Consider the following 21,484-nt stretch of genomic DNA (forward strand, 5'->3'; position numbering starts at 1 on the left):
GAATCAAGCTACTGAAAACCTAGTAATAAAGACTCAATTCATCCACCAAAAAAATTTATGTCTATACTAAATATTAGAAATTAAAAATTAGAAAGATAAGACAAAACTGACCTTCTGAGCCACTGGAGCTCAGGATGACCTAGTGTTTAAGAACAGATCTGTCCTAGAGTTTGAGGTATTGATAATGTGCAAGTGTTAAGTAACAACTTCTATGAGTCGAGATATACAAGAGTAAGAAGACAGAGATAACTACAAATGTGTTCAAAGCAGGAGGCTGCGACCAGCGCACTTAGAGCGGCTGGGAGGAGCTACCCCTCGTCCGAGGTCAGGAGCGGCGGCCGAGAGGAGCTACCCCACGTCCGAGTCCAGGGGCAGCGGCAGGGAGGAGCAACCCCACCTCCAAGCAACGGTGGCTGCTGGGGCACAGGAGGGCCTGGAGGAGCTATTCCAAGTTCAAGGTCAGAAGGGGTGGCAGTGAGGAGATACCCCTCGTCCAAGGTAAGGAGCAATGGCTGTGCTTTGCTGGAGCAGCCGTGAAGAGATACACCACGTCCAAGGTAAGAGAAACCCAAGTAAGACGGTAAGTGTTGCAAGAGGGCATCAGAGGGCACACACACTGAAACCATACTCACAGAAAACTAGTCAATCTAATCACACTAGGACCACAGCCTTGTCTAAATCAATGAAACTAAGCCATGCCCCTGAGGCCACCCAAGACTGGCGGGTCATGATGGAGAGGTTTGACAGAATGTGGTCCACTGGAGAAGGGAATGGCAAACCACTTCAGTATTCTTGCCTTGAGAACCCCATTAACAGTATGAAAAGGCAAAATGATAGGATACTGAAAGAGGAACTCTCGAGGTCAGTAGGGGCCAAATATGCTACTGGAGATCAGTGGAGAAATAACTCCAGAAAGAATGAAGGGATGGAGCCAAAGCAAAAACAATACCCAGCTGTGGATGTGACTGGTGATAGAAGCAAGGTCTGAACTGTAAAGAGCAATATTGCATAGGAACCTGGAATGTCAGGTCCATGAATCAAGGCAAATTGGAAGTGGTCAAACAAGAGATGGCAAGAGTGAATGTCGACATTCTAGGAATCAGTGAACTAAAATGGACTGGAATGGGTGAATTTAATTCAGATGACCATTATATCTACTACTGTGGGCAGGAATCCTTCAGAAGAAATGGAGTAGCCATCATGGTCAACAGAAGAGTTCAAAATGCAGTACTTGGATGCAATCTCATAAATGATAGAATGATCTCTGTTCGTTTCCAAGGCAAACCATTCAATATCACAGTAATCCAAGTCTATGCCCCAACCGGTAAAGCTGAAGAAGCTGAAGCTGAAGGGTTCTATGAAGACCTACAAGACCTTTTAGAGCTAACACCCAAAAAAGATGTCCTTTACATTATAAGGGACTGGAATGCAAAAGCAGGAAGTCAAGAAACACCTGGAGTAACAGGCAAATTTGGCCTTGGAATATAGAATGAAGCAGGGCAAAGACTAATAGAGTTTTGCCAAGAAAATGCACTGGTCATAGCAAACATCCTCTTCCAACAACACAAGAGAAGACTCTACACATGGACATCACCAGATGGTCAACACCAAAATCAGATTGATTATATTCTTTGCAGCCAAAGATGGAGAAGCTCTATACAGTCAAAAAAAAAAAAAAAAACAAGACCAGGAGCTCATGTGGCTCAGATCATGAACTCCTCATTGCCAAATTCAGACTTAAATTGAAGAAAGTAGGGAAAACCACTAGACCATTCAGGTATGACCTAAATCAAATCCCTTATGATTATACAGAGGAAGTGAGAAATAGATTTAAGGGACTAGATCTGATAGATAGAGTGCCTGATGAACTATGGATTGAGATTTGTGACACTGTACAGGAGACAGGGATCAGGACCATCCCCATGGAAAAGAAATGCAAAAAAGCAAAATGGCTGTCTGAAGAGGCCTTACAAATAGCTCTGAAAAGAAGAGAAGCGAAAGGCACAGGAGAAAAGGAAAGATATAAGCATCTGAATGCAGAGTTCCAAAGACTAGCAAAAAGTGATAAGAAAGCCTTCCTCAGCGACCAATGCAAAGAAATAGAGGAAAACAACAGAATGGGAAAGACTAGAGATCTCTTCAAGAAAATTAGAGATAACAAGGGAAACTTTCACGCAAAGATGGGCTCAATAAAGGACAGAAATGGTATAGACCTAACAGAAGCAGAAGATATTAAAAAGAGGTGGCAAAAATACAGAACTGTGCAAAAAAGATATTCACAACCCACATAATCACGATGGTGTGATCACTCACCTAGAGCCAGACATCCTGGAATGTGCATTCAAGTGGAACTTAGAGAGCATCACTACGAACAAAGCTAGTGGAGGTGATGGGATTCCAGTTGAGCTATTTCAAATCCTGAAAGATGATGCTGTGAAAGTTCTGCACTCAATATGCCAGCAAATTTGGAAAACTCAGCAGTGGCCACAGGACCGGAAAAGGTCAGTTTTTATTCTAATCCCAAAGAAAGGCAATGCCAAAGAATGCTCAAACTACTGCACAATTGCACTCATCTCACACGCTAGTGAAGTAATGCTCAAAATTCTCCAAGCCAGGCTTCAGCAATATTTGAACAGTGAACTTTCGGATGTTCAAGCTAGTTTTAGAAAAGGCAGAGGAACCAAAGACCAAATTGCCAACATCCACTGGATCATGGAAAAAGCAAGAGAGTTTCAGAAAAACATCTATTTCTGCTTTATTGACTATGCCAAAGCCTTTGACTCTGTGGATCACAAGAAACTGGAAAATTCTGAAAGAGATGGGAATACCAGACCACCTGACCTGCCCCTTGAGAAATCTGTATGCAGGTCAGGAAGCACCAGTTAGAACTGAACATGGAACAACAGACTGGTTCCAAATAGGAAAAGAAGTGCGTCAAGGCTGTATCTTGTCACTCTGCTTATTTAACTTATATGCAGAGTACATCATGAGAAATGCTGGGCTGGAAGAAGCACAAGCTGGAATCAAGATTGCTGGGAGAAATATCAATAACCTCATATATGCAGATAACACCACTCTTATGGCAGAAAGTGTAGAAGAACTAAAAAGCCTCTTGATTAAAGTGAAAGAGGAGAGTGAAAAAGTTGGCTTAAAATTCAACATTCAGAAAACGAAGATCATGGCTCTGGTCCCATCACTTCATGGGAAACAGATGGGGAAATAGTGGAAACAGTGGCAGTCTTTATTTTGGGGGGCTCCAAAATCACTGCAGATGGTGACTGCAGCCATGAAATTAAAAGATGCTTACTCCTTGGAAGGAAAGTTATGACCAACCTAGATAGCATATTCAAAAGCAGAGACATTACGTTGCCAACAAAGGTCTGTCTAGTCAAGGCTATGGTTTTTCCTGTGGTCATGTATGGATGTGAGAGTTGGACTGTGAAGAAAGCTGAGCACCAAAGAATTGATGCTTTTGAACTGTGGTGTTGGACAAGACTCTTGAGAGTCCCTCGGACTGCAAGGAGATCCAACCAGTCCATTCTGAAGGAGATCAGCCCTGGGATTTCTTTGGAAGGAATGATGCTAAAGCTGAAACTCCAGTACTTTGGCCACCTCATGCGAAGAGTTGACTCATTGGAAAAGACTCTGATGCTGGGAAGGATTGGGGGCAGGAGGAGAAGGGGACGACAGAGGATGAGATGGCAGGATGGCATCACTGACTCGATGACTCGATGGACGTGAGTCTGAGTGAACTCCGGGAGTTGGTGATGGACAGGGAGGCCTGGCGTGCCGCGATTCATGGGGTCGAAAGGAGTCGGACACGACTGAGCGACTGAACTGAACTGAACTGAACTGAATCTAATGGCAATGAAACAGATTAGAGAGGGGTGTAATATAAGGCAGAGGGCAGAATAGGAAGAGCATGTGATTGATCTTAGGAAACCTGGCTCTAGTCCCTGTTCCTTTATTATTCTGACACTTTCAGAGTCTTTGTTTTGTCATCTTTAAAACAGGAGGAAAAAAAAAAAAAAACAAGCTGATTAGAAGGTGCCTAATTGGCTTCCTGGGTGGCACTAGTGGTAAAGAACCCGCCTGCCAGTGCAGGAGATGGAAGAGACACTGGTTCAATCCCTGGGTTGAGAAGATCCCCTGGAAGATGTCATAGGGGCTTCCCTGGTGGCTCAGAGGTTAAAGCTTCTGCCTGCAATGTGGGAAACCTGGGTTTGATCCCTGGGTCGGGAAGATCCCCTGGAGAAGGAAATGGCAACCCACTACAGTATTCTTGCCTGGAGAATCCCATGGACGGAGGGGCCTGGTGGGCTCCAGTCCACAGTGTCGCAAAGAGTAGGACGCGACTGAGCCAACTTAACTTAACTTTCAGTATTCTTTGCCAGGAAAATCCCATGGACAGAGGAATCTGTCAAACTCCAGTCCACAGGGTCACAAAGAGTTGAACATGACTGAAGCAGCTTAGCACATACAGCAATGAGGATTTACTCTCAATCTGCAAAGAGTCATACAAATGTTAGTTACTACAACCATTAGAGAAAAAAGCCATAGCAAAAGGTCAGTCATTAAGCAGTAAAGACCAGAACTAGAGCAATCACAATGTGAATCACTAAGGACTGGCAAGGAGAAAAAGTATAAGAGACACCAATGAGAAAGAAGCAACAAGATTTGGCCACAACCAGAGGTAGGTGAAAAGAAGAAAAATTTTAAAAACGTAAGTACCAGAAGACACAATGACAACGGACAGAGTAATGAAAAACTATTACAGTATTAAATTGTGGAAAAAAATATTAAACATGAACATAACATCTAATAATACTAAAACCATGTGTGTGTGTTTAGTAGCCCAGTCATGTTCAAATCTCTGTGACCCCATGGACTGTAGCCCACCAGGTCCCTCTGTCCATAGGATTTCCCAGGCAAGAGTACTGAAGTGGGTTGCCATTTCCTCCTCCAGGTCTCCTGCATTTTCAGCACTGGCAGCCTGGTTCTTTACCACTAGCGCCACCTGGGAAGGCCAAAACCATGTTAAGATGGCATAAAATTCTCAAGTGGATACAATTTTGTTCAGTCATGATTATACTTTGTTATATGATACTAGCACCTGTTGGAGAAGGCAATGGCACCCCACTCCAGTACTCTTGTCTGGAAAATCCCATGGATGGAGGAGCCTGGTAGGCTGCAGTCCATGGGGTCACTAAGAGTCGGACACGACTAAGCAACTTCACTTTGACTTTTCACTTTCATGCACTGGAGGAGGAAATGGCAACCCACTCCAGTATTCTTGCCTAGAGAATCCCAGGGACAGAGGAACCTGGTGGGCTGCCGTCTATGGGGTCGCATAGAGTCAGACACGACTGAAGCGACGCAGCAGCAGCAGTACCTGTAGGTTTTCAAATCTTACTAAAATTTGACCTATTTTTATGGTATTACAAAACAACAAACAATGAATGTTTGTTGAAACAATCAATGAATCAGCTGGCTTTTTAAATTTTTTATTGAAGTATAAAATGTTGTGTTAGATTCAAATGTACAGCAGAGTGAATCAGCTATTCAGTTCAGTTCAGTTGCTCAGTCATGTCCGACGCTTTCTGATCCCATGAATCACAGCACACCAGGCCTCCCTGTCCATCACCAACTCCCAGAGTCCACCCAAACTCATGTCCATCCAGTCGGTGATGCCATCCAGCCATCTCATCTTCTGTTGTCCCCTTCTCCTCCTGCCCCAATCCCTTCCAGCATCAGGGTCTTTTCCAATGAGTCAACTCTTTGCATGAGGTGGCCAAAGTACTGGAGTTTCAGGTTCAACATCAGTCTTTCCAACGAACACCCAGGACTGATCTCCTTTAGAATGGACTGGTTGGATCTCCTTGCAGTCCAAGGACTCTCAAGAGTCTTCTCCAACACCACAGTTCAAAAGCATCAATTCTTCGGTGCTCAGCTTTCTTCACAGTCCAATTCTCACATCTATACATAACCACTGGAAAAACCATAGCCTTGACTAAACAGACCTTTGTTGGCAAAGTAATGTCTCTGCTTTTTATTATGCTATCTAGGTTGGACATAACTTTCCTTCCAAGGAGTAGGCATCTTTTAATTTCATGGCTGCAATCACCATCTGCAGTGATTTTGGAGCCGAAAAAAATAAAGTCTGACACTGTTTCCACTGTTTCCAATCTATGTATACATATATCCCGTCATTTTTGGATTTTCTTCCCATTTAGGTCACCACAGAGCAGTCAGTAGAGTTCCCTATGCCATACAGTAGATTCTCATTAGTTATCTATTTTATTCATAGTATCAATAGTGTATTTATCTTAATCCCAATCTCACAATTCATCTCATAACCCCGTTCTTTATGTCTGTGTGTCTATTTCTGATTTGTAAATAAGATCGTATAAACCAATTTGTTCAAATCCACATATATGAGTTAATGTATGCTATTTGTTTTTCTCTTTCTGACTTACTTCACTCTGTATGACAGACTCTAGGTCCATCCACACCTCCACATAAAAATGTTTCTTTTTATGACTGAGTACTATCCTACTACATATATCTTCTTTATCCATTCCTCTGCTGATGGACCTGCTGTTTCCATATCCTGGTTTGGATAGGTGACTCCACATATGGTTTTTCCATATTCTGGCTATTATAAATAGTGGTGCAATGAACACAGGTGCATGTGTCTCTCTGAATTATGGTTTTCTCTGGGTATATACCCAGTACTAGGATGGTTGAGTCAAATAGCAGCTCTATTTTTCATCTTTTTTTATATTTTTCATCTTTTTTCAATTTTTTTCATATAAAAATATATTTTTCACCATTTAAGCAACCTCCATACTGTTCTCCATAGTGGCTGTACCACCAACCATGTAAGAAGGTTCCCTTTTCTCCATAGACTATCCAGGATTCGTTGTTTATAGATTCTGATGATGGCCATTCTGACAGGTGTGAGGTGATACCTCATTGTAGCTTTGATTTACACTTCTCTAATGACTAGTGATGCTGAGTATCTTTGCATGTGTTTTTTGGCCATCTGTGTGTCTCCTTTGGAGCAATGTCTATTTAGGTCTTCTGTCCATTTTATGATTGGATTCAATTTTATATACAGAAAGAGCTGCCTGAGCTCTTTGTGTATTTTTGAGATTAATCCTTTGTCAGTTGCTTTGTTTGCAAATATCATCTCCCTTTCTGAGGTTTGTCTTTTTGTTTTGTTTATGATTTCCTTTGCTGTGCAAAAGCTTTTAAGTTTAATAGGGTCCTATTTTTTTTTGAAGGAGGGGGTTATTCTCATTACTCTAGGATCAAAAAAGATCTTGCTGCAATTTGTGTCAAAGCCTGTTCTGCCTATGTTTTCCTCTAAGAGTTTTACAGTGTCCACCTTTACATTTAGGTTTTTAATCCATTTTGACTTTATTTTCATGTAGATGTTAGTGAGTGTTTAAATTTCATTCTTTTACATAAAGCTGTCCAGTTTCCCAGCACCACTAATTGAAGAGGATATCTTTACTCAGTTGTATATTCTAGACTCCTTTGTCATAGATTAGGTGACCATAGGTGCATAGGTTTATCTCCGGGATTTCTGTATTGTACCACTGATCTATATTTCTGTTTTCGTGACAGTACCATATTGGATTGATTACGGTAACCCTGTAGTATACTCTGAATTGAGGGAGCCTGATTTTTCCAGCTCTGTTTTTTCCCCCTCAAGATTGCTCTTGATATTCAAGGTCTTTTGTGTTTCCACACTAACTAATTTTTTTTTTTTGTAGTTCTGTGAAAAATTCCATTGATCATTTCATAGGGATTACCTTACTGTCATTTACACAATATCGATTCTTCTACTCCAAGAACATGGTAGATCTATCTCTTTGTGTTATCTTTCATTTCTTTCAGCATAATTTTATAGTTTTCTGTGTACTGGTCTTTCATCTCCTTAAGTGGATTTATTCCTAGGTATGTAATTTTTATTGTTGCAATGGTAAAAGGGATTATTTCCTTAATTTCACTTTCACTAATTGATCTTTCATTGTTAGTATAATGAATGCAAGAGATTTCTGTGTTTTAATTTTGTATCCTGTGACTTTACTAAACTCCTTGATTAGCTTTAGTAGTTTTCTTGGTGGCATCTTTAGGATTTTCTATGCGTAGTTTCATGGCACTCTGCAAACAGTGACAGTTTTACTTCTTTGCCAACCTGTATTCCTTTTATTTCTTTATCTTTGATTGTCATGGCTAGGACTTCCAAAACTATATTGAATAATAGTGATGAGAGTAACCTCCTTTGCCTTGTTCTTGATTTTACAGGAACTACTTTCAGTTTTTCACCACTGAGATTAGTGTTTGCTATAGGTTTGTCACATGTGGCTTTTATTATGTTGAGATAGGTTCCCTCAGTGTCCACCTTCTGTAGAGTTCTTACCATAAACTGGTGTTGAATTTTGTCCAGAGTTTTTCCTGCATTTATGGAGATAATCATATGGTTTTTATTCTTCAGTCTGTTGATGTGTTATAAGCCTGGTGTGCTGCAGTCTACAGGGTCACAAACAGTTGAACATGACTGAACAACAACAACAATCACACTGACTAGTTGGCAGATACTGATCGTTGCATCCCTGGGATAAATCCTATTTGATCATGGTGTACGATCCTTTTAATGTGTTGTTAGATTCTGTTTAGCAATATTTTGTTGAGAATTTTAACATCTATGTTCATGAATGATACTGGCCTGAAATTTTCTTTTTTTGTGTTTTCATTGTGTGTTTTGGTATCAGGATGATGATGGCCTTCTAGAATGAGCGGGAGTGTTCTTTTCTCTAAAGTTTTTTGGAAGAGTTTCAAAAGGGTAAGTGTTAACTCTTCTCTAAATGTTTCACCTGTGAAGGCGTCTGTTTCTTAACCTTTGTTCATTGGAAGACTTTGATCACACTGCTTGTAATTTGTCTATTCATATTTTCTATTTCTGATTCAGTCTTGGAATGTTGTACTTTTCTATGAATTAGGTCATTTATCATAGGTTGTCCAATTTATTGGCATATAGTTACTGATAGTAGTCTTTTATGATCCTTTGTATGTCTATGGTGTTAGTTGTAACTTCTGTTTGATTTCTAATTTTAGTAACTTGATTTCTCTCCCTTTTTTTCTTGATGAGTCTGGCTGAAGGCTTATCAACTGTGTTTATCTTCTCAAAAAAACAGCTTTTAGTTGCACTGGTGTTCACAATTATTTTCTTCATCTCTATTTCATTTATTTCTGCTATGATCATTATAATTATTTTTCATCTGCTAACTTTGGGTTTGTTTGTTTGTTTGTTTTTAATTTTATTTTATTTTTAAACTTTACATAAGTGTATTAGTTTTGCCAAACATCAAAATGAATCCACCACAAGTATACACATGTTCCCAATCCTGAACCCTCCTCCCTCCTCCCTCCCCATACCATCCCTCTGGGTCGTCCCAGTGCACCAGCCCCAAGCATCCAGTATCATGCATCGAACCTGGACTGGCATCTCACTTCATACATGATATTTTACATGTTTCAATGCCATTCTCCCAAATCTTCCCACCCTCTTCCTCTCCCTCAGAGTCCATAAGACTGTTCTATACATCAGTGTCTCTTTTGCTGTCTCGTACACAGGGTTATTGTTACCATCTTTCTAAATTCCATATATATGTATTAGTATACTGTATTGGTGTTTTTCCTTCTGGCTTACTTCACTCTGTATAATAGGCTCCAGTTTCATCCACCTCATTAGAACTGATTCAAATGTATTCTTTTTAATGGCTGAGTAATACTCCATTGTGTATATGTACCACTGCTTTCTTATCCATTCATCTGCTGATGGACATCTAGGTTGCTTCCATGTCCTGGCTATTATAAACAGTGCTGCAATGAACTTTGGGGTACACGTGTCTCTTTCCCTTCTGGTTTCCTCAGTGTGTACGCCCAGCAGTGGGATTGCTGGATCATAAGGCAGTTCTATTTCCAGTTTTTTAAGGAATCTCCACAGTTCTCCATAGTGGCTGTACTAGTTTGCATTCCCACCAACAGTGTAAGAGGGTTCCCTTTTCTCCACACCCTCTCCAACATTTATTATTTGTAGACTTTTGGATCGCAGCCATTCTGACTGGTGTGAAATGGTACCTCATAGTGGTTTTGATTTGCATTTCTCTGATAATGAGTGATGTTGAGCATCTTTTCATGTGTTTGTTAGCCATCTGTATGTCTTCTCTGGAGAAATGTCTATTTAGTTCTTTGGCCCATTTTTTGATTGGGTCATTTATTTTTCTGGAGTTGAGCTGTAGGAGTTGCTTGTATATTTTTGAGATTAGTTGTTTGTCAGTTGCTTCATTTGCTATTATTTTCTCCCATTCTGAAGGCTGTCTTTTCACCTTGCTAATAGTTTCCTTTGATGTGCAGAAGCTTTTAAGGTTAATTAGGTCCCATTTGTTTATTTTTGCTTTTATTTCCAATATTCTGGGAGGTGGGTCATAGAGGATCCTGCTGTGATGTATGTCAGAGAGTGTTTTGCCTATGTTCAAAAAATATGGAATGCTTCACGAATTTGCGTGTCATCCTTGCGCAGGGGCCATGCTAATCTTCTCTGTATCATTCCAATTTTAGTATATGTGCTGCCGAAGCGAGCACCAACTTTGGGTTTTGTTTGTTCTTCTTTCTCTACTTGCTTTAGGAGTAAGGTTAGGTTGTCTATATGTGATTTTTCTTGTTTCTTGAGGTAAGATTGTATTGCTATAAATGTCACATTTAGAAATGCTTTTGCTGCCTTTTGTAAGTTTTGGAGTGTCATGTTTTCACTCTCCTTTGTTTCTAGGTATTTTTTAATTTCCTCTTTGATTTCTTCAGTTATTTCTTATTTAGCAGCATATTGTTTAGCCTCCAAGTATTTGTGCTTTTTTACACTTTCTTCCCCAGTAATTGATTCTAATCTCATAGTACTGTGGTCAGAAGAGATGCTTGAAATGATTTCAGTTTTCCTAAATTTACTGAGGCTTTATTTGTGACCCAAAACGTGATCTATTCTAGAGACTGTTCCACATGTACTTCAGAAGAAAGTGTGTTATGCTGCTTTCCAATGGAATTTCCTATAAATACCAATTAGGTCTACCTGTTCTAATGTGTGTAATTTAAAGCTTCTTTCTTCTTATTTTCTCTCTGGATGTTGGTGTAAGTGGAGTACCCCACTATTATTAAAGTACCCCACTATTATTGTGTTACTGTGAATTCCCTTTCTATGGCTGTTAGCATTTGCCTTATGTATTGAGGTGTTCCTATGTAGGGTGCATAAATATTTACCATTGCTATATATTCTTCTTGGATTGATCCCTTAATCATTATGTAGTGGCCTACCTTGTCCCCTTCTACCAATCTTTACTTTAAAGACTATTCTGACTGATATCAGTACTGCCACTACATCATTCTTTTCATTTCCATTTACATGGAATATCTTTTGCCAACCACTCACTTTCAGTCTGTAGGTGTCCCTGGGTCTGAACTGGGTCTCTCATAGACTATATATATATATGCTGGGAGCCAGCACAGGAGATCCCACCCATGACAAGGTCATGCAGAAGAGACCTTACAGGCAAGGCGGATCAGGACTCGAGGGACTCCCTGGACATGCTCGAGCATCGACCCCGAAACCAAAGTCTGTCTGTCTACTGTTTACTATATTATGCCTTTCACCAACTCTTCTGACATTAACAGGGGGCTATCTCCGACCACCTTCCTCTGAAGAAAATCAACTTAGGCTTCTAATTAATAAGTCTCCTGGGCTTGAAAGGAGCTTTCAATTCTAACCCCTCTGTTAGCATTTTAGCTTGCTTGGCAGGTTTATCCATACTCTTGCAACTAACGCATATGATTGTTCACAACACCCCAAGCATAACCTTCAAGCGATAAAAAAGCTTTATTAGAATAATATTGCATTGTTGAGCCAATGTTTGCTACCAAGTTTCCTTATCCCTTATCCAATGTGCGCTTGGGAGTGCATTAGTTAATATAGTTGAAATGTGAGAAAAAAAGCAGTAGCCTTGGCACTAGCAACATAAGACCCTTGAGTTAATAAGTTCTTTCTTTGTTGTAACTCACTGCACCTTTGCTCCATAAGAATGTAACTTTATTCAATACTTTCTGAGGGAGACACAGATTAGAAAAATAAAGAAGAAACACTTTAAGGGAAAACAAGTTTTCTGGTTAACCAACCTTTATCAGAAAAAGGTCATAAAATGTTAATAGGCCTCCGGGCCAGAAGATAATGTACTTAACACAAAGAGCCTTGTAAATGGAAAGGTATGCAAAAAACATCCTGGTCCTGATGAAGGTCAAACTGATGTAATGTTGAGCTGACTCCGCATGACTCTGTATCTTTCACTTCTGGAAATGTGTAACTTAGGGTATAAAAGCTCCTTTTGAAAATAAAGCTGCAGACCCGGCTTCATCAGAGCTTGGTCTCCCCGTGTCATTCTTTCTCTCTCTCTTTTTCTCTCTCTCTCGCTGACGCTGTCATCCTGAGGGATTCCCTGGATCCTGCCGGGGCTGGACCCCGGTACATATATATATATATATTTGGGTCTTGTTTTTGTATCCATTCAGCCAGTACAGGTCTTTTAGTTAAAGTATTTAATCAATTTACATTTAAAGTAATTATTGATATGTATGTTCCTATTTTGTTGCTGTTTTTTAGTTGATAAGTTATGTCCAACTCTTTGCAATCCCATAGACTGCAGCATGTCAGGCTCTTTTTGTGCTCCACTGTCTCACAAAGTTTGCTCAAATTCATATACATTGAGTTGGTAATACTATCTAACCATCTCATCCTCTGCCTTCCACTTTTCCTTTTTGCATCCATCTTTCCCAACATCAGAATCGTTTTCAATGAGTAAACTCTTTGCATCAGGTAGCCAAAGTACTGGAGCTTCAGCAACAGTCCTTCCAATGAACATTCAGGGTTGATTTCCTTTAGGATTGACTAGTTTGATCTCCTTACAGCCCAGGGGATTCAAGAGTCTTCCCAAACACAACTCAAAAGCATCAGGTATTAGGAACTTAGTCTTCCTTATGGTCCGACTGTCATATCCACACATGACAACTGGAAAAACCATAGCTTTAATCATATGAACCTTTGTCAGCAAAGTGATGTCTCTGCTTACTAATACTCTGTCTAGGTTTGTCATAGCTTTCCTTCCAAGGAGCAAGTGTCTTTTAATTTCGTGGCTGCAGTCACCATCCAGTGATTTTGAAGCCCAAGAAAATAAAATCTGTCACCGCTTCCATCTTTTCCCCTTCTGTTTGAATGCTGAGTATTAAGCCAGCTTTTTCACTCTCCTCTTTCACCCTCATCAAGAGGCTCTTTAGTTCCTCTTCACATTCTGCCATTAGAGTGGTATCATCTGCATATCTGAAGTTGATGGTATTTCTCACAGCAATCTTGATTCCAGCTTGTGAGACATCCAGCCCAGCATTTCACATGATATACTATGCTTAGAAGTTAAATAAGAACAGTGAACATATACACCCTTGTCCTACTTCTTTCCCAATTTTGAATCAGTCAGCTGTTCCACATCTGATTCTGAATGTTGCTTCTTAACTCACATACAGGTTTCTCAGGAGATAGTCAAGGTGGTCTTGTATTCCCCTCTCTACGGATTTTCCACAATTTGTTATGATCGACAAGTCAAAGACTTTAGTCATGAAGCAGATGTTTTTTCCTGGAACTCTCTTGCTTTATCTATGATTGAACAAATGCTGGCAATTTGATCTCTGGTTCCTCTGCCTCTTTGAAACCCAGCTTGTGCATCTGGAAGTTCTTGGTTCATGTACTGCTGAAACTAGCTTGAAGGATTTTGAGCATAACCTTGATAGCATGTGAAATCAGCACCACTGTATGGCAATTTGAACATTTCTTAGCATTGCTCTTGTTTGAGTTTGGAATGAAAACTGACCTTTTCCAGTCCTGTGGCCACTGAGGAGTTTTTCCATTTGCTGAAATACTGAATGCTGCACTTTAACACCATAAACTCTTAGGATTTTAAATAGCTCAGCTGGAATTTGTCACCTCTACTAGCTTTGTTCACAGTAATGCTTCCTAAGTCCCACTTGACTCCACATTCCAAGATGTCTGGATCTAGGTGAGTGATCATATCACTGTGGTTATCTCGGTCATTAAGACCTTTTTTGAATATTCTTCTGTGTATTCTTGACATCTCTTCTGCTTCTATTAAGTCCTTACCATTTCTGTCCTTCATCATGCCTGACCTTACACGAAATTTTGCCTTGATATCTCCAATTTTCTTGACAAGCTCTCTAGATTTTCCCATTCTATTGTTTTCCTCTACTTCAATGCACTGTTCATTATAGAAAGCCTTCTTATCTCTCTTTATTATTCTCTGAAACTGTGTAGTTGAGTACATCTTTCCATTTGTTTCTTGCCTTTTATTGGTTTTCTTTTCTCAGCTATTTGTAAACCTCCTCAGACAACCACTTTGCCTTTTTGCATTTTTCTTTGGGATGGTTTTGGTCACTGCCTTCTCCACAATTTTACAATCTTCCTTCCATAGTTCTTCAGGCATTCTGTCTACCAGATCTAATCCCTTGAATCTATTCTTCAGCTCCACTCCATAATTATAAAATATTTGATTAAGTCATACCTGAATGGTCTAGTGGTTTTCCCCTACTTTCTTCATTATAAGCCTGAATTTTGCAATAAGGAGCTCATGATCTGAGCCACAGTCACCTCCCTATCTTGTTTTTTTGCTTACTGTATAGAGCTTCTCCATCTTGGCAACAAAAAAATATAATCAATCTGACTTTGGTATTGATCATCTGGTGATGTCAATGTGGTCATCTTATGTGTTGTTGGAAGAGGATGTTTTCTATGATCAGTGTGTTCTCTTGACAAAACTGTTAGCTTTTTCCCTGCTTCATTTTGTACTCCAAGGCCAAATTTGCCTGTTATTCCAGGGATATCTTGAGTTCTTACTTTTGCATCCCAATCTTCTATGATGAAAAGGACATCTTTTTTTTCGTGTTAGTTCTAGAATGTCTTGTTGTCTTCATCAAGCCAGTCAACTTCAGCTTCTACGGCATCAGTGGTTGGGACACAGACTTGGATTACTGTGGTGTTGAATGGTTTGCCTTGGAAACGAACCAAAATAATTCTGTTGTTTTTGAAGTTGCACCCCCATACTGCATTTCAGACTCTTTATTGACTATAAGGACTATTCCATTTCTTCTAAGAGATTCTTGCCCACGGTAGTAGGTGTAATGTTAATCTGAATTAAATTAGATGAACATTAATTCCAATCCATTTAGGTTTACTAATTCCTAAGATGTCAACGTTCAATCTTGTCACCCTCTGCTTGACCATGTCCAATTTACCTTGATTCAGGGAACAACATTACAGATTCCTATGCAATACTGTTCTTACAGCACTGGACTTTACTTTCAAGATCAGACACATCCACAACTGAGTGTCATTTCCACTTTGGCCTAGCTGCTTCATTATTTCTGGACCTATTAGTAATTGCCCTCCACTATTCAAGGCAATGGCACCCCACTCCAGTACTCTTGCCTGGAAAATCCCATGGGCGGAGGAGCCTGGTAGGCTGCAGTCCATGGGGTTGCTAAGGGTCGGACATGACTGAGCGACTTCACTTTCACTTTTCACTTTCATGCATTGGAGAAGGAAATGGCAACCCACTCCAGTGTTCTTGCCTGGAGAATCCCAGAGATGGCAGAGCCTGGTGGGCTGCCATCTATGGGGTCATAGAGAGTCTGACATGACTGAAGTGACTTAGCATTCCCCAGTAACACAGTGAACCCCTTCAAACCGGGGGCCTCATCCTCTAGTGTCTTATCTTTTTGCCTTTTCATACTGTTCATGGGGGTCTCCAGGCAAGAATACTGGAGTGGTTTGCCACTTCCCCCTCCAGTGGACCACGTTTTGTCAGAACTCTTCTCTATGACCCATCCATCTTGGGTGGCCTTGCAGAGAATAGCTTATAGCTTCACTGAATTATGTAAGCCCCTTCACCAGGACAAGGCTGTAGTCCATGAAGGGGGTGTTCCAGTTACCATTTTATTAATTGTTTCTGATTTGTTTTTGTAGGTCATTTTTTTCTCTTGTGTTTCTTGCCTAGATAAGTCCTTTTAGCATTTCTTGCAAAGCTTGTCTGATGGTGCTGAATTCTTTAAGCTTTTTTATGTATGTAAGACTTTTAACTTTTCTGTCAAATCTAAATGCTGGTAAAGTAATCTTAGTTGTAGGTTTTCCCCTTTCATCATTTTAAATATATCCTGCCACTCCCTTCCAGCCTGCAGTTTCTGCTGAAAGATAGTTGATAACCCTATGGGGATTCCCCTCTATCTTATCTGTTGCTTTTTGATTGATGCTTTTAATATTTTTTCTTTGTATTTAATCTTGATAGTTTGATTAATATGTGTCTCGGCATGTTTCTCCTTGGCTTTATCCCCTATGGGGCTCTCTGCACTTCTTGGATTTGACTTTTTTTTTTTTCCACGTTAAGGAAGTTTTCAACTACAATCTCTTCAAATATTTTCTCAGACCCTTCTCTTTCTCTTCTTCTGGGACTCCTATAATCAATGTTTAATGTTGTCCCAGAGGTTTTTAAGACTGTCTTGAATTCTTTTCTTTATTCTGTTCTGAGCAGTTTTTCTGCACAAATTCTAGCTTCTGGCTCACTTATCCATTCTTCTGCCTGTTATTCTGCAATTTTTTCTTTCTAGTGTATTTTAAATTTCAGTTATTGTATTGTTCATCACTGTTTGTCATCATCTTTAGTTCTTCTAGGTCATTGCTAAACATTTCTTGTATTTCCTCCATTCTATTTCCAAGCTTTTGAATCATCTTTACTATCATCACTCTGAATTCTTTTTCAGGTATATTACCTATTTCCTCTTCATTTATTTGGTCTTGAGAATTTTTACCTTGCTTGTTCATCTGCAATATATTTCTTTGTCTTCCTGTTTTGTCTAACTTTCAGTCTTGAGGTCTTCCTTCTACAGGTTGCAGGGTCATAGTTCCACTTGCTTCTGGTGTCTTCCCCAGGTGGGTGTGGTTGGTCCAATGACTTGGGTAAGCATCCTCAAGGGAGAGATTGGTGCCTGCATCCTGGTGCATTGAGCTATTTCTTTTCCTTTTGATGGAGAGGCAATGTCAACGGGTGTGTTTTGGGGTGTCTGTGATCTTAGAACAGCATGGCTTTGTGTTCCTATCTTTCTTGGTATTTTGTGTGGGATGTTCAGCACTGGAGCCTACAGCCAGTTGGGTGGAGCCAAGTCTTGGAGCTGAGATCAAACTCTGGGAGAACTCTTGCCAATTAATATTCCCTAGGGCTGGAAATTCTTTGGCATTCCAGAATTCTGCACTGAGAGCTCACACAGCACAGGTTCAGGCCTACCCTGGCCTCATAACCAAAACCCAATAAGCCACATGGCTCTGCAAAAAAAGGGAGAGGAAAAGAAAAGATAAAAGAAGATGGGGAGGAAAAACATAGGTAGAATGGAAACAGACAAAATCTAAGACAAATAACAAAGACAAAAACAAGCAAAAAACAACAATTAAAACCAACCAAATGAACAAACAAAAGCCCCGACAAATGGTAAAAGACCAAAGAAAACCAAATAAAAGAAGCACATGCACAGACAAAATAAGAAACAAAAACAGAGAAAACAAAAACACAGGAGAATAACTGGACAAATAAAAGAATCCCAAGACCAAAAAAAAAAAAAAAATTAACAAAACCAAAAAACAAAAGCAGAATGCAAACTGAAGGATAAAGCAAACAAAACACACAAAATGATTTTTTAAATTTTAAAAAGATTTTTAAAAAAGAACAAATAAAAGAAAGGGGAAAGGGTAAGAACACAGAAGAGAGAAAAACAAGGGAAAAACACAGAACCAAAAATTAATGTAGAAATAGAAATACAAAAAATAAAAAATATATTAAATTTTTTTAAATGAAAACACAAAAGATAAAAATAAAAAATAACAAGAGAAAGACAACAAACAAAAACAAAACAAAAAATAGTAATAATTATATTTTCCTAAGGTCTCAGCTGCCAGTATCCTTTTCTCCATTGTGAGTCACCTCCACCTCCCCAGGATGCTCTCTAAAACTTCTAGGCAGTTCTCTGGTTCCTCTGTGTGCACTGTGGTGGGTAGCTCAGACTCTGACCTGGCCTAATACCCATGGGTACTAGACCCCCAAGTCTACCACTGCTATAGCTATGCCGGTTTCATTTGTGAGAACACTGATGGTCCATTCAGATATTCCATAGATGCAGGGCTTACCAAGCCAATTGCAGGGATTTAATCAGTGGTTTGTGTAGCTGCACAGAAATATTTTTGTTTCTCTTCCTTAGTCACCCCACCCTGGGTCTCAGTTGTGATTTTAGCCCCACCTCTGTATGTAGGCCACCCACAGGAGCCTCCTTCCAAGGCTACCCTGGAGCATTTGTACCTTATCTCTCCCCTGTAAGGACAGGGTACAAATGTGGCACAACTGCCTGCGTCACAAGGACCTGGTGATGACAGGTGTGTAGGAAAGCCACAGGTCACAAGCACAAGAGATCCAGAACTAATGGGAGCCTTTCCTAGTGCCTGGGAGCAGGAGTGAGGTCAGCCCTTGCTGGGGCTTTTCTTAGCACCTGGAAGGGCAGGTGTCCAATGAGTGGGGAGAAAGAGTCTACAATGAGTGCTCCATCCCTGTGTGTCAACAGTAGCACCTTGCTTCTGTGGCAGTCTGGATTTCCTTCACAAGCATTCCTGGTTGCAGATTTCCTCCCTCCCATCCCCTCTGGCTATCTCCTCACACCCAACAGTAGTCTTCTTCCCAGGTTTACTCTTCAATCCCCATATTACAGCTCTCAGCCTCCATGTACACTGGCAGACACATGTCCCAGTCTGGGACATGCAGGGCTGTAGCACAGACCATCTGTACAAGTCTTACTCTGTCCTGTCTGCCACAGACCAGCTGTTTCACACTCCCCTGACAGGCTCAGATGCTCCGCTTCTGTCCCAACCAATCCTCTGCTGGTGAGAAGGCTTCCCTAGATGCAGGAACCTCTCCTCTGCTTCAACTTTCATGATGGTCAGAGCATCCTGGAAGGAAGGTCTGCTCTTCAGAATGGTCATATCATAATGGTCCACATTATTAATCAAAACACCAATGTAATCATACAGGCATTACATAATTTAAACAGGACACAGATCCCATCTCATTTCCTCTCCTCTTTTCCTTCTTTCTTTCATCCTACTCAGATATGTGGGGATCTTTCTTGTCCTTTCCAGTGTCCAACATCTTCTGCTAGTGTTCAGTTGGTGTTCTGTGAGAACTGTTTCATCTGTAAATGTATTCTTGATGCATTTGTGGAAAGAGATGAAGTCCATGACTTCCTACTCCTCCACCATCTTGGTTAACCTCCTCAGCTGGTCATTTTTTATCTTATAAAGGGAAACTGCAGTGATAGTTCTTCATATTACTTCACAAATGCAGTGAACAAGGAAAAGATATTGCTTGCTTCATCTTGTCACCTGTTTGGTTCTGGAAAGGCTACAGCCAACAAAATAATTCTTAATAACCCTAGATTTGATGGTCAGAGCATCATGGAAGGAAGGTCTGCTCTTCAGAATGCTTATATCTACTGGTCTACATCATTAATCAAAACACCACTGAAATCATACAGGCATTACATAATTTAAAACCTGAACACTAGGTTGGTGCCAAAGGGATGGAAAAAAATGGTATAGATATAAGACAGTGAAAACAACACATCTAAACATGAATATGGAATGACAAGGGTTCTACCACCTTGATTACACTGGTGGGAATTCAATTAGGTGCCCCTTCTGTGCAATGCCTAATTCTATCATTTGAATGAGCTAAGTGTAACTAGACAGAATAGCATCCAGAAAAACTGGCTTTGTAAGGTCTAATATATATCTGGATAAAGATGATTAGTAATAGTTTTGAGGACCACCTCGTTAGTAATTCTAGGAATAACATACATACATGAAGTGACACATTCAGTAATGAGAGGCATAGCATATAATGTTGATCAATCTCCTCCAACAGTGCAATTGATTCTTCTTCTCTTAACTTAGATATCTGATACATAAAAACAATATAGGGTTTCCTGGGGATATTCTATTAAGTTCATTGTCTGTTGACCCTATCTTATTATAATACCTGACCTGAACAAATAAACATGAGGGCATTTGGAAATACTGGAAAACTACAAAAGCAACAAAAATTATGAACCATAGCCATTTAATTCTTCAATGGCTTCAACCAAAGCCAATGTTCTTCAATGACTGGTGAATATTTACAAGTATTTACAGTAGCATCAGTAAGAATTAACAAGTAATAAGTAAAAGAAAGGCCTGGTTCTAAAATAAGAACTAACTGCTTAGTATCTATGATGATGATACTTCATAATTATATTTTAATAAAGCACTTTGAGTACTTTAGGAAATAAAGTACTGAGGAATCACCAGGAATCACCAAAAATTTAGCAATAATATGGTACAAACAGTGGAACTAAGGACACATTCAACTGGCTTAATTGCCCTTAATACTTTTCAAAGAGTTACTATGTATCAGAAACTATACTTAGAATCTATTTGTTACTTTATTTGCTATTTGCTCAACTACCTTTTTAAATTGTGATTATTTTCTCCTTTCTTTAGAGAAAAGATACATTATCTACCTTGTATGCGAAATCAGTGCAATGAATGGATTCATATGAGTAAATAGAATAGTATTTGTTAAGTGAATCAATTAATTACAAAACAAATTAATGAAAAGGAAAAGAAAGAAAAGGAATGGTAAGATATGGTAATAGTAATGATATGGAACGTATAGAATGGTATGGTATATAGTATGCTATGGTATGGTACAGTATGGTATCTTACAGTATGGTATAGTATGGTGTGGTTGTTGTTGTTCAGTCACTCAGTCATGTCTGCTTCTTTGTGACCCATGGAATGCAGCACACCCGGCTTGCTTGCCCTTCAGCTCCCAGAGTTTGCTAAAACTGATGTCCATTGAGTCGATGATGCCATCCACCCATCTCATCCTCTGCACCCCCCTTCTCCTCCTGCCCTAAATCTTTCTCAGAATCAGGGTCTTTTCCAATGAGTCGGCTCTTTGCATCCAGTGGCCAAAGTATTGGAACTTCAGCTTCAGCATCAGTCCTTTCAATAAATATTCAGGGTTGATTCCCTTTAGGGCTGACTGGTTTGATCTCCTTGCAGTTCAAAGGACTCTCAAGTGTCTTCTCCAGCACCACAGTTCGAAAGCATCAATTCTTCAGTGTTTATCCTTCTTTATGGTCCAACTCTCACATCTGTACAAAACCATAGCTTTGATGATACAGACCTTTGTTGGCAAAGTGATGTCTCTGCTTTTTAATACACTGTCTAGGTTTGCCATGG

The 21,484-nt window shown here is 39.9% G+C and overlaps 1 protein-coding gene and 1 non-coding gene across 11 annotated transcripts in view; both read right to left on the reverse strand.

The window, feature by feature from the left end:
• Window positions 1–21,484, reverse strand: part of KIF21A (kinesin family member 21A) — a 184,776-nt gene that overhangs the window by 136,529 nt on the left and 26,763 nt on the right. The window lies entirely within an intron of this gene.
• On the reverse strand, window positions 10,550–10,656 carry LOC138988076 (U6 spliceosomal RNA). Its single transcript, XR_011464412.1, has one exon. It is a non-coding gene; the product is annotated as a U6 spliceosomal RNA (small nuclear RNA).

The sequence above is a fragment of the Bos mutus genome, chromosome 5 (assembly GCF_027580195.1).
Source record: "Bos mutus isolate GX-2022 chromosome 5, NWIPB_WYAK_1.1, whole genome shotgun sequence".
In the NCBI taxonomy this organism is placed as follows: Eukaryota; Metazoa; Chordata; class Mammalia; order Artiodactyla; family Bovidae; genus Bos; species Bos mutus.